Raw genomic sequence first — 14,231 nt, 5'->3', positions numbered from 1 at the left:
CACTATTTCCTCCTAGGATCATTGATGCCCAGCATCTCTTTGGATAACTAAATGTTTTGTATCTAAGTTGCTCTTTATTGTGGACTTTCAATTGGCCATCCCAAATCAGTTGATCTAAGTGACCGGGTTTTAAAATACCCCTCAGAATTTACTTGTCCAAGCATATCCTAGTACAAGAACACCACAGGCATGTGTCCTAGGGTCCAAGCTATTGGTGTCCAGCCTTTATTCTTTGTTTTTCTTGCCACATTGGCTTTTTCTTCTTCCTTTTCTTTCTATTTTATTTTGTTCTCAAGGGATATTTTTTTTCTTTACTGATAGGAACCTTTATGACAGCAAGCTAGCTCACACTTGAATGAAAATGACATTATGCAGCAATTATTTCATGAGTTATGCATTTAATCAAACACATATACCACCATTAACTTCCATTCTAACTTATGCAACATTGGATATTTACTTTCTAATTCAAATGTTTCTCTTTTATTCAAGCAAATGGAAAACAAAACAAAATTTAAAGCTAAGTGATGAATGACAAGCATTATGCAGATTATCATACTTAATCAAACAACTTCACTTGCAACTAGATGAACACTTTAGCAAGACATACAAGAATTCCTGAATTAAAACATTTTACAACAACAAGGATTAAGTTTAGATACAATCTTTGAAGTTGCAGCCCTTTGATTCTTCCTTCTGTTGTGTTCTCTTTGAGTTAAGATGCACAATATCTTCAATTATTGACTCATATCCTGCATAATTCTCAAAGTTGCTTGCTTCTCAAGCCCTTAAGTGCATGGTTAGTATGCATAAATTGAGTGTGACTCTTGGATTTATTTTGGTGTGATAACACCAAACTTAATTACTTGCCACTGCCTCTGATGTAACAAGTTAACCATGTGTGAAACCTTGTGTCCTTGCTAAAGATTATGGAATTAAAACTAGAAAGTAGTTAAGTAGTTGAATAATCTATCTGATTGCTTGGAGCTAGTATTGTGCAGGAAGTGAGAATGTGCTTTTAAATGAGATTTTGGTGGAACACCAAACTTAGAATCCTTCATTCTCCCTTAAATTGTTTTGGTGTGTAACACTAAACTTAGCTTCTTGCAATATATACTAATTATTCAGCATTTTATTGAAAAAGCTATGAAAAGAAAACTACCTCAGGTTGGGTTGCCTCCCAACAAGCGCTTCTTTATTGTCATTAGCTTGACATCCTCCATTCTGCTGATCATGAAAATTAAAGATCACAGTGCCTTAGCTTGTCTTTCTTTACCGTGAACTTCCTTCCGGTTTCCTCTTTGATGACCTCTATGAGTTCCTGTGGAAGGATCTTAGTCACAATATAGTGATCAGACAGCTGTGGAGACACCTTCATGGTTTGAATGTTTATCATTACTTTATCCCCTAGTGAAAATTTCTCAGTAGGGATTTTCTGATCTTCTTTAATTCTATCCTCTGTCTCTCCTTGTAAGACTTCCTTGTTGTGTTTTTCTTGGCTAGTACTTTCTTTGTCCAAGGTTTTCTTACTTTCCTCTATGTTCTTTTTCCATCCTTCCCTCTTTGCAGCATTGTCATTGTTAGTTGGTTTGTCTTCATTGGCTCTGGGGGAGGTATTTGCCCTCTTCTCACCCATTTCTGCAAAGTGCTTAGCCAGTTATTCTATCTGCCTCTCAATTCTTCTGATTGAAGTTTTCTGGTTCTTTGTTATCTCATCTTGGTGCTTCATCATTCTCTCTATTAAGATCTCCAAGTTAGTGATCCTCTGAGAGTCTTGTGAGATTGGTTGGTTGTGGGATGTTAAAGGTTGGAAGGGTGTGTGTTGTGGTGGTGTGTAGTGGTTATTGTTAGCATAATGGTGTTTTTGCTGGGTTGTGAAGTTGGGATTGTTGTAATTGAAGTCCCTTGGTCCGTGAATTTGGTGCTCGGTCCTTCTCCAGTTGGAATGAGTCTGGAAGTGTATGTTTTGTGAGTATTGGCTTTGATTGGCATTAGTGGATGAGTGATGTTGGTTGTTTGTGGTCATGGATTTGCCCTGGTTGAAACTTCTTTGTTCTTGATGTTGAGACTCCCCCATTCTCAGATAAGAATGGGGCCTCCATGGTGGAAATTGTGCATTCACTGCAGCAGACTGCAGGCAATCGACTTTTCTATCTCTCAGCTCCATGTGTTGCTGTGTTTGATGGTGCATTTGTTTGTTCAGGTTCATGGATGCATTCACTCCTTCAAGATTCATCACTTCTTTTTCTGAAATTGCATTCTGTGGTTTCTCGAATGAGTGTTGGTTGTTGACTCCTTTGTCATTGAAATTTGCAGTTCCTTGGGTAGTTGTTGTTGCTTTGAGTAGGCTATCTGAGAAGTAGTCCACTGCTTTTCTTATTTCTGGGGTTAATCCTTCATAGAAAGCTCGAAAACCCACTTTGTCAGTTGCTTTCTTGTATTTTTCCCATGCCTTGAAAAGTGGTTCTTCTTCTCCTTGTGTGAATGGATGTTCCCCCTCTTTCAGCTTGATGATCTGTTGGGATGAGGAGAATTTGGCCAGAAATTTGGTAACCAATTCGTCCCAACTAGTAATACTTCCTTGGGGAAAGGTTTTGAACCATTGTGCAGCTTCACCCCTTAGTGAGAAGGGGAACAACAAGATCTTATAAGTGTCATGATCTAAACCATCGGTTTTGACAGCACCACAAGTCCTCAGAAAAGTGGATATGTGCTGTTGAGGATCCTTCAATGGATTTCCGTCATAGGAACAATTGTTCTTGATTAGTGTAATGAGTGGTGGCTTCATGGCATGATATTCTTCTTCTGTAGAGACTTCTTTTCCAATGATAGTCTTTCCTCCGACTTCTATTCTTTCCTGTGGCATGCAAACAATCACAAGGAACAATTAGTAGCACTCTTGAGAATTGAGTGCAGTTAGTTGAGACTAACTCTCAAACAGTCAGTGAGTTGATAGAGGCAAATTTTCAAACAGTTAGTGTGTTAGTCAAAAATTAAAGAAAAAGAAAAAGTGCTTGATCTAGATCTCCACTTCACTTAATCATTGTCAATCTATTTCAATCCCCGGCAACGGCGCCAAAAACTTGATGTGTGGAAAACGATCCAACACAAAACTCACCGGCAAGTGTACCGGGTCGCATCAAGTAATAAAACTCACGGGAGTGAGGTCGATCCCACAGGGATTGGAGGATTGAGCAATTTTAGTTCAGTGGTTGATTTAGTCAAGCGAATCAAGTATTGGGTGAGTGATTTTGTATCCAACAGTAAGTAAATAGCAGAAAATGTAAAGGGAGAGGGATAAATTGCAGAAATTAAAGAGAATTGAAAGTAAAGGTGCTGAATCTTAAAGAACAAGAAATTAAATGACTGAAACTTAAAATGTAAGAAATGTAAATTGCAGTAACTTAAAGTGCAAGAAATATAAATTGCTTGAATAGAAAAAGGGATTTGAGGACTGGGAATTCAGAATTTAAGCAAGGGAAATTAAATTGCAACAATTAACTAAACAAGAGATGAATTGAAATTGACTAGATCTCAAACAGCAAATGGAAATTCAAATTGCAGCAGTGGTTCATCAGAAGAACCAAAAGGAAAAGTGGATCTCAGGACTCCAGAGACTAGATAGCAAAGTCTAGACCTCAATTGCCTTCCCAGATCCAAGTTCACAAAATAATTAACAAGAAATTAAAGATTGCAGCAGTGAGGAAATGAAATTTAGCTCAATTATAAAGTAGGAAAAATCCAAGAGATCTTAAATGGAGATTGAGACAGAAATTCCTCAATTCTTCACACCCAAGCATCAAACAAGAAAAGTAAAAATGCTCAAGCAAGAACAAGGAAGAAGAGAGATCAATTCTCCTTTCCAATTCTCTCAGATCTCAGTTCAAAGCTCTCAATGAAAATGAAGTCTCCAAATGTAAGAATTCAAAAATCAAAAGAAAGATCCTAATTACATCAAACTATCTCCTATTTATACACTTTCTATTCTTGGATTTTGGAATTTGGATGGGCTTTTGATTTGGTGAAGAAATGAATTAAATTGGATTTTTAATCCAATTTTCAGCCCATGAGGAATTTGGCTCCAGGAGGCTGCTCTGCTCTTGTGGAGAGCAGAGTAGTGAAGTCTAGCATGAGGATGCATATTGCGTGCGTGCTGAGTGTGTAGCATTAGGATGCTGCCCTGCCCTTGCGGAGAGCAGGGCATTGTGTGTGCGTGCTTGCTGCTGGCCGTGCCAATTTGTGCTGCGCCAAGAGTTGCTGCTTGTGCCATGCTAAGGAACGCTGCTCTGCTCTCCTTGTGGGCAGCGCAACAAAGTTTCCCAAGGGTCCCTGGTTCGAACTTGATGGAGGGAGATTGTTGCATTTCTTCCTTGGTTTCTTGGCACCAAAGTAGCGCCTAATTCCTTGCTTCCTCAAGGTGCTGTGTTCGATCCTTGAAGGTTGAAAACAAGCCAATTTTTGGCTTGTTTTCCTTGTTTTTGAGCGCTACTTCCTTCCCCTCTTGTCTTGGGTTCGAAACCCATGGGTAGCACTAGGAGACAATTTCCTTTGAATTTTTCTTGCATGGAGCCCGATATTGCTCTTGAGGAGGGCAGGGCAGAGTTTTTCTTCCTTTGGTCCTTGGCATAGAATTGTGCTCCGCTCTTATTGTGGGTAGGGCAGTGATATTTTGGAGGCTTGGTTTATTATGCTGCTCTCTTGGAGAGCAGTGTGCTCTTGTGGAGAGCAGTGTTGCTTCCTCCTTCAATGTTGCGCCACACTTCTCCTTCTTTCACCACACCATTTTCTTCCCTTGGCCACACTTCTTAAGCCACTTTTTTCTTCTTTTCTTCTTTTCTTCATCTACAAGAAATCAAAGCAACCAATCAAAGTATCACTAAATTCACAAGGTTTATAAATCATCAAAAATCAATTTATTTTAGCCCAAACTTCATGATTTAGCAACAATTATATGGTGGTTGTTTGATTTAAAGAAGTTATGCATTTTCATTCCAAATTACTTACTTAGGATGCAAGAAAGTGCATAAAGACTAGTGAAACAAGTGAAATTAGTTTGAAAAAAGGGTATATGATGACTTGTCATCAGGTAGTTTTGTATTATTAGTGTAAATATTGAGAATTGGTACATACTCATGTATTGATCAAATGTAAAACCTTATGCATTGATGCTCTTGTATATAAAAAAATTGAGAAAAAGAAAAGAAAAAGAAAAAAAAACAATATGAAAAAAAATATAGAAAAAAGAAAGAAAAAGAAGAAAAAGAAAGAAATAAAAAAGGGGACAAAATGCCTCAAAGTAAAGCTCAAATAAAAGTCAATGCATATGTGTTGTGAAATGAAAAAAGAGAGTCTTCTGCATTATTGTTCCGAGGGTTACCTGAAACTGTGGGTCGATCTCGGACGAGATCTTCTGTACTGGTCGGGGATGACGGGTCCGGCTTGCGTGTGGTGGCTGGAGCTGTTGTGTCTAACTTGTTGAACTGGCAACGCTGCTGATCCCTCATCACCGGTGGATGGTGGTACCTGCAAGGGACTTCGATGCTTAAGTTAGCAAGGGTATTGAGCAGGTGTTTAGTAGAATCAGAGTATGAGTTATACCTGGGTGCTCCAGTGTATTTATAATGGCGTAGAATGACCTTCTTAGATAAGATAAGTTAGTTATCTTATCTTATCTTTATCTTATCTTCAAGCGAGGTCATATTATCTTTCAAGGGAGCCGTTCTTCTCTCTGTAGGCTTGGACTGCCTTGGGCTTTGGTACGTGGTCCTCCATTTGGGCCTTTCTTTGGGCTTTCCTGATGACTTGGCCGAGCTCTTTGAGAGGAGGTTAGATTGTCCTGACCTGAAGAGGTCGGTCGCTTTGTCTGTAGAATATCCCGAGTCGGACAGCTTGACCCAGTGTATGAACAATTGTCATATGAATCACTACTACTGCTGCTGTCGTCCTCATTGCTATGTTCATTTTGTTGAACTTTAGCTGTTGATCTACTAGCTGATCTGGTCATAGGGGGAGTGGATTTAACAGTAGTTGCTTTGGCAGTTTTTGGCTTGTTAGAATTTGGTGTGACTTTTTTAGTTGCGGGCTTAGATGACTGGAACTTTGGTTGGGTTTGCTTGATAGTGGTGGGTTTGCATAAGTTAGGCTTGGAGATAGTGGGCTTCATAGTGGTGGGCTTAGATTGGTTGGGCTTGGATGTAGTGAGATTAGTAGTGGTGTACTGATGAGCGGATAATTTATACGCTTTTTGGCATTATTTTTACATAGTTTTTAGTATGATTTAGTTACTTTTTAGTATATTTTTATTAGTTTTTAAACAAAATTCACATTTTTGGACTTTACTATGAGTTTGTGTGTTTTTCTGTGATTTCAGGTATTTTCTAGCTGAAATTGAGGGACCGGAGCAAAAATCTTATTCAGAGGCTGACAAAGGACTACATATGCTGCTGGATTCTGACCTCCCTGCACTCGAAATGGAATTTTTGGAGCTACAGAAGTCCACATGGTGCGCTCTCAACTGAGTTGGAAAGTAGACATCCAGGGCTTTCCATCAATATATAATAGTCCATACTTTGCCGAGTTTAGACGACGCAAACTGGCGTTTAATGCCAGCTTTCTGCCCTATTCTGGCGTTAAATGCCAGAAACAAGTTGCAAAGCAGAGTCAAACGCCAAAAACAAGTTACAAACTGGCGTTCAACTCCAAGGAAGACCTCTACACGTGAAAGCTTCAATGCTCAGCCCAAGCACACACCAAGTGGGCCCGGAAGTGGATTTCTGCATCATTTACTCATTTCTGTACCCCTAGTAACTAGTCTAGTATAAATAGGACTTTTTACTATTGTACTTTCATCTTGGTATCTATCTTTGATCAATTTATGCGATCTTAGACATTGGAGGCTGGCCTCACGGCCATGCCTAGACCTCTATCACTTATGTACTTTCAACGGTGGAGTTTCTACACACCATAGATTAAGGGTGTGGAGCTCTGCTGTTCCTCGAGTATTAATGCAATTACTATTGTTCTTCTATTCAATTCATGCTTATTCTTATTATAAGATGTTCACTCACACTTTAACATGATGAATGTGATGATCCGTGACACTCATCACCATTCTCACTTATGAATGCGTGCCTGACAAACACTTCCGTTCTACCTGCGAAAGCTAGATAGTGTATCTCTTGGATTCCTGGTCCATGACGCATCGTTGCCTCTCTTGACAACAGAGCCTTCCATTCCGTGAGATCAGAGTCTTCGTGGTATAAGCTAGAATCCATTGGTATCATTCTTGATATCTGGAAAGTCTAAACCTTGTTTGTGGTATTCCGAGTAGGATCTGGGATAGGATGACTGTGACGAGCTTCAATCTCGCGACTGTAGGGCGTGGTGACAGACGCAAAAAGATAGTAAATCTTATTCCTACACGATCGAGAACCAACAGCTGATTAGCCATGCGGGAAACCGTAGAGGACCTTTTTCAATGAGAGGATGAAAAGTAGCCATTGACAACGGTGACGCCCTACATACAGCTTGCCATAGAAAGGAGTATGAAGGATTGATGAAGGCAGTAGGAAAGCAGAGATTCAAGAGAGATAAAGTATCTCTATATACTTATCTGAAATTCCCACCAATGAATTACATAAGTATCTCTATCTTTATTTTACGTCTATTTATCTTTTAATTATTAAAACTCTATAACCATTTCAATCCGCCTGACTGAGATTTACAAGGTGACCATAGCTTGCTTCAAGCTGACAATCTCTGTGGTATCGACCCTTACTCACGTAAGGTTTATTACTTAGACGACCCAGTGCACTTGCTGGTTAGTTGTGTGAAGTTGTGAAAACGAGTTGAGATTACAATTGTGCGTACCAAGTTGTTGGTGCCATTGTGTATCACAATTTTGTGCACGAAGTTTTTGGCTCCGTTGCCGGGGATTATTCGACTTTGGACAACTGACGGTTCATCTTGTTGCTCAGATTAGGTAATTTTCTTCTTGTTTTATTTTATTTTCAAAAAGTTTTCAAAATCTTTCAAAATTTTTCTTTGTTTTCGTTTTCCAAAATGTAATTTTCGAAAAAATCCAAAAAATTAATAAAATCATTAAAACCAAAAATATTTTGTGTTTCTTGTTTGAGTCTTGAGTCAAATTTTAAGTTTGGTGTCAATTGCATATTTTTAATTTTCTAAAAGTTTTCAAAAATTCATGCATGTATTCTTCATGATCTTCAAGTTGTTCTTGGTAAGTCTTCTTGTTTGATCTTTATATTTTGTTATTTTGTGTCTTTTGTTATTTTTTCATATGCATTTTAGAATTATTAGTGTCTAAACATGAAAAATCTCTAAGTTTGGTATCTTGCATGTTTTTCTTTTCTTGAAAATTTTTCAAAAATAAGTTCTTGATATTCATCATGATCTTCAAAGTGTTCTTGGTGTTCATCTTGACATTCATAGTGTTCTTGCATGCATCATTGGTTTTGATCCAAGATTTTCATGTTTTGGGTCATATTTGTGTTTTTTTCTCTCATAAATTTTTGAAATTTTGGGTTGACTAAGTCAATTTTTTTAATAAGTTGTTTCTTGTTAGTCAAGTCAAGATTTCAATTTTAAAAATCTTATCTTTTCAAAATTTTTTCAAAAATCAAATCTTTTTCATTTTTTATTATTATTTTCGAAAATTTTTAAAAGTGATGTCAAAATCTTTTTCTTAATTTTATTTCATAATTTTCGAAAACTTTACTAACAATTAATGTGATTGATTAAAAAATTTGAAGTTTGTTACTTTCTTGTTAAGAAAGGTTCAATCTTTAAATTCTAGAATCATATCTTTTAGTTTCTTGTTAGTCAAGTAATCAATTTTAATTTTAAAAATCAAATCTTTCTAATTTCCTTTTCAAATCTTTTTTCAAAATAAATTTCAATCATATCCTTTTAAACATATATTTTTCAAATAATATCTTTTTCAAAAATTTGATTTCAAAAATCTTTTCTAACTTCCTATCTTTTTCAAATTGATTTTCAAATCTTTTTCAACTAACTAATTGACTTTTTGTTTGTTTTACTATTTCTTATCTTTTTCAAAACCACCTAACTACTTTTCTCTCTCTTATTTTCGAAAATCACCAACCCTTTTTCAAAATTCTTTTTAATTAACTAATTATTTTAAATTTTAATTTTATTCTATTTCTTCTCCTAATTTTCAAAACTACATCATAAATAAAATAAAAAATAAAAATATTTCTCCTCTCTCCTCTTTTAATATTCGAATTCTCTCTCTCTCTCTCTCTCTCTCTCTCTCTCTCATCCCCTTCTATTTATTTATTTATCTACTAACATTTCTCTTCTACTCATAATCCAAACCCAATAACAATGTTGGAGGTGCAAGGAAGATGATTGGTGACTTTACTGCACCAAATTCTAACTTACATGGAAGAAGCATCTCAATCCCTGCCATTGGAGCAAATAATTTTGAGCTAAAGCCTCAATTAGTTTCTCTGTTGCAACAGTTTGCAAGTTTTATGGACTTCCATCAGAAGATCCTTTTCAGTTCTTAACTGAATTCTTGCAGATCTGTGATACTGTTAAGACCAATGGGGTTGATCCCGAGGTCTACAGGCTTATGCTTTTCCCTTTTGCTGTAAGAGACAGAGCTAGGGTATGGTTGGACTCTCAACCTAAAGATAGCCTAAACTCTTGGGATAAGCTGGTCACGGCTTTCTTAGCCAAGTTCTTTCCTCCTCAAAAGCTTAGCAAGCTTAGAGTGGATGTTTAAACCTTCAGACAGAAAGAAGGTGAATCTCTCTATGAAGCTTGGGAGAGATACAAGCAATTGACCAAAAAGTGTCCTTCTGACATGCTTTCAAAATGGACCATCCTGGATATATTCTATGATGGTCTGTCTGAATTATCTAAGATGTCATTGGACCATTCTGCAGGTGGATCTAGTCACCTAAAGAAAATGCCTGCAGAAGCTCAGGAACTCATTGACATGGTTGCAAATAACCAGTTCATGTACACTTCTGGAAGAAATCCTGTGAGTGATGGGACACCTCAGAGGAAGGGAGTTCTTGAAATTGATGCTCTGAATGCCATATTGGACAACTGACGGTTCATCTTGTTGCTCAGAAATGACCCGGTGCACTTGCTGGTTAGTTGTGTGAAGTTGTGAAAACGAGTTGAGATTACAATTGTGCGTACCAAGTTGTTGGCGCTATTGTGTATCACAATTTTGTGCACCAAGTTTTTGGCTCCGTTGCCAGGGATTATTCGAGTTTGGACAACTAACGGTTCATCTTGTTGCTCAGATTAGGTAATTTCTTTTTTTATTTTCTTTTCAAAAAGTTTTCAAAAATATTTTTCAAAATCTTCCCTTTGTTTTTAAAAAATCCTTCAGAGTTTTTAAGAATGAATTCTAGAGTTTCAAAATGGTATGCTGAAGCTTGGCTAGCCATCAAGCTTTAGACTAACCTGGTATGATTCCTGATATTTTGATTGAGGACTTTGAATTCATTACTTCCTTTTTCCTATATGTTTTTTGAAAAATATAAAATAAAATCCAAAAAAAAATTTAATAAAATCATAAAATCAAAAATATTTTATGATTTTTGTTTGAGTCTTGTGTCATGTTTTAAGTTTGGTGTCAATTGCATATTCATCTTGTTCTTGCATTTTTCGAAAATTCATGCATTCATAGTGTTCTTCATGATCTTCAAGTTGTTCTTGGTATGTCTTCTTGTTTGATCTTAAAATTTTCTTGTTTTGTGTTGTATGATGTTTTTCATGTGCATTTTTGCATTCATAGTGTCAAAACATGAAAGATTTCTAAGTTTGGTGTCTTGCATGTTTTCTTTGCATAAAAAATTTTTCAAAAATATGTTCTTGATGTTCATCATGATCTTCAAAGTGTTCTTGGTGTTCTTGCATGCATCAGTGGTTTTGATCCAAAATTCTCATGTTTTTGGTCATATTTGTGTTTTCTCTCTCATCATTAAAAATTCAAAAATAAAAAATATATCTTTTCCTTTTTTTTCTCAAAATTTCGAAAATTTGGGTTGACTTAGTCAAAAAATTTTAAAATTAGTTTTTTCTTGTAAGTCAAGTCAAATTTTCAAATTTTAAAAAAAATCTTATCTTTTCAAAACTTTTTCAAAAATTAAATCTTTTTCATTTTTCTTATTATTTTATGAAAATCCTTTAAAATATTTTTCAAAAATATTTTTCTTAGTTTTATCTTTATTTTTGAAAATTATTAATATGATTGATTCAAAAATTTGAAGTTTGTTACTTTCTTGTTAAGAAAGGTTCAATCTTTAAATTCTAGAATCATATCTTTTAGTTTCTTGTTAGTCAAGTAATTAATTTTAATTTTAAAAATTAAATCTTTTCCAACCATATCTTTTTAATCATATCTTTTTATCATATCTTTTTCAAAATTTTATCTTTTTCAAAAAAAAATTGATTTCAAAATATCTTCTTATCTTCTTATCTTTTCAAATTTGACTTTCAAATCTTTTTCAACTAACTATTTGACTTTTTGTTTATTTCTTATCTTTTTTAAAACCACCTAACAAATTTTCTCTCTCTAATTTTCGAAAATACCTCCCTCTTTCTCAAAAAAATCTTTTTAATTAACTAATTGTTTTAAATTTTAATTTTAATTTTATTTCTTATCTTAATTTTCGAAAATCATTAACTCCTTTTCAAAATTATTTTTAAAAACTTATCTCTCTCATCTTATTTTATTTATTTATTCATTTACTAACACTTCTCTTCATCTCCAATCTCTGCCCCTATCCTCACCCTTGTGTTTGGATTATTCATTCTTCTTCACTCTTATTCCCTTTCTTCTTCTACTAACATAAAAGAATCTCTATACTATGACATAGAGGATTCCTCTTCCTTTTCTGTTCTCTTCTTTCTCATATGAGCAGGAATAAGGAAAAAGACATTCTTGTTGAAGCTGATCCTAAACCTGAAAGGACTCTGAAGAGAAAACTGAGAGAAGCTAAATTACAACAATCCAGAGACAACCTTACTGAAAATTTTGAACAAGAAAAAGATATGGCAGCCGAACGCAACAACAATAATGCAAGGAGGATGCTTAGTGATTATACTACACCTACTTCCAAGTTTGATGGAAGAAGCATCTTAATTCCTGCTATTGGAGCAAACATTTTTGAGCTAAAACCTCAACTAGTTGCTTTAATGCAACAAAACTGCAAGTTTCATGGACTTCCATCAGAAGATCCCTACTAGTTTTTAACTGAGTTCTTACAGATCTGTGAGACTGTTAAGACTAATAGAGTAGATCCTGAAGTCTACAGGCTCATGCTTTTCCCTTTTTGCTGTAAGAGACAGAGCTAGAACATGGTTGGACTCACAACCTAAGGATAGCCTGGACTCTTGGGATAAGCTGGTCACGGCCTTCTTGGTTAAGTTCTTTCCTCCTCAAAAGCTGAGCAAGCTTAGAGTGGATGTTCAGACCTTCAAGCAAAAAGATGGTGAATCCTTCTATGAAGCTTGGGAAAGATACAAGCAGATGACCAAAAAGTGTCCTTCTGACATGTTTTCAGAATGGACCATAATAGATATATTCTATTATGGTCTGTCTGAGTTCTCTAAGATGTCACTGGACCATTCTGCAGGTGGATCCATTCACTTAAAGAAAACGCCTGCAGAGGCTCAAGAACTTATTGACATGGTTGCAAATAACCAGTTCATGTACACTTCTGAGAGGAATTCCGTGAATAATGGGACGCCTCAAAGGAAGGGAGTTCTTGAAATTGATGCTCTGAATGCCGTATTGGCTCAGAACAAAATGTTGACTCAGCAAGTCAACATGATTTCTCAAAGTCTGAATGGATGGCAAAATGCATCCAACAGTACTAAAGAAGCATCTTCTGAAGAAGAAGCTTATGATTATGAGAACCCTGCAATAGCAAAGGTAAATTATATGGGTGAACCTTATGGAAACACCTATAATTCATCATGGAGAAATCATCCATATTTCTCATGGAAGAATCAACAAAAGCCTCAACAAGGCTTTAATAATGGTGGAAGAAATAGGCTCAGCAATATCAAACCTCCTTCTGCCATTCATGAGCTCTGAAGACTATTCTTCCTCTGAAGAGGATGAAGATGTAACTGGAGAGCAAGTTGCTCAATATCTAGGAGCTATCATGAATCTGAATGCCAAGTTATTTGGTAATGAGACTTGGGAAGGTGAACCTCCCTTGCTCATTGGTGAACTAGATACATGGGTTCAACAAACTTTACCTCAAAAGAAACAAGATCTTGGTAAATTTGTAATACCCTGCACCATAGGAACCATGATTTTTGAAAAAGCTCTGTGTGACCTGGGGTCAGGCATAAATCTTATGCCACTCTCTATAATGGAGAAGCTGGGGATCATTGAGGTACAGCCTGCCATATTTTCATTACAAATGGCAGACAAGTCAGTAAGACAAGCTTATGGATTGGTAGAGGACGTGTTGGTAAAGGTTGAAGGCCTTTACATCCTTACTGATTTCATAATCTTAGACACTAGGAAGGAGGAGGATGAATGCATCATCCTTGGAAGACCTTTCCTAGCCATAGCAGGAGCTGTGATTGATGTTGACAGAGGAGAACTAGTCCTTCAATTAAATGGGGACTACCTTGTGTTTAAAGCTCAAGGATCTTCTTCTGCAACCATGGAGAGGAAGCATGAAAAGCTTCTCTCAGTACAGAGTCAAACAAAGCCCCCACATCCAAACTCTAAGTTTGGTGTTGGGAGGAAGGACTTACTTGCGTTCAAATGCCAGTAAGGAGCATCTGGCTGGCGTTCAACGCCAGAACAGAGCATGGATCTGACGTTGAATTCCAGAAACAAGCATCATCCTGGCGTTTGAACGCCAGGAATATACCCTGAGGAAATCTGGCACTGAACGCCAAAAACAAGCATGGAACTGGCATTCAACGCCAGAAACATGCTGCAATTGGGCGTTGAACGCCCAAAATAAGCATCACTTCGGCGTTTAAATGCCAGAATTGTATGCAAAGGCATTTTACATGCCTAATTAGTGCAGGGATGTAAATCCTTGACACCTCAGGATCTGTAGACCCCACAGGATCATCCCAGGATCTGTGGACCCCACAGGATCCCCACCTACCTCAACTCACTTTCTCTCCTTTTCTTCACATTCATCCTCTCTTCCCCATAAACACTCTTCCCCAAAAACCCTTCACCAATCACC

General features: G+C 36.6%; 2 non-coding genes across 2 annotated transcripts; both read right to left on the bottom strand.

Moving 5' to 3' along the window:
- Positions 1-9,748: 9,748 nt before the first annotated feature.
- LOC112793175 (small nucleolar RNA R71) lies at positions 9,749-9,856 on the bottom strand. Its single transcript, XR_003197881.1, has one exon. It is a non-coding gene; the product is annotated as a small nucleolar RNA R71 (small nucleolar RNA).
- A 2,601-nt stretch (positions 9,857-12,457) lies between these two features.
- LOC112792887 (small nucleolar RNA R71) lies at positions 12,458-12,561 on the bottom strand. The gene has a single exon (XR_003197607.1). It is a non-coding gene; the product is annotated as a small nucleolar RNA R71 (small nucleolar RNA).
- Between the last annotated feature and the right edge of the window lie 1,670 nt (positions 12,562-14,231).

This window comes from Arachis hypogaea, chromosome 3 (genome assembly GCF_003086295.3).
Source record: "Arachis hypogaea cultivar Tifrunner chromosome 3, arahy.Tifrunner.gnm2.J5K5, whole genome shotgun sequence".
Taxonomy (NCBI): Eukaryota; Viridiplantae; Streptophyta; class Magnoliopsida; order Fabales; family Fabaceae; genus Arachis; species Arachis hypogaea.
This window is presented reverse-complemented; position numbering and strand designations above follow the sequence as displayed.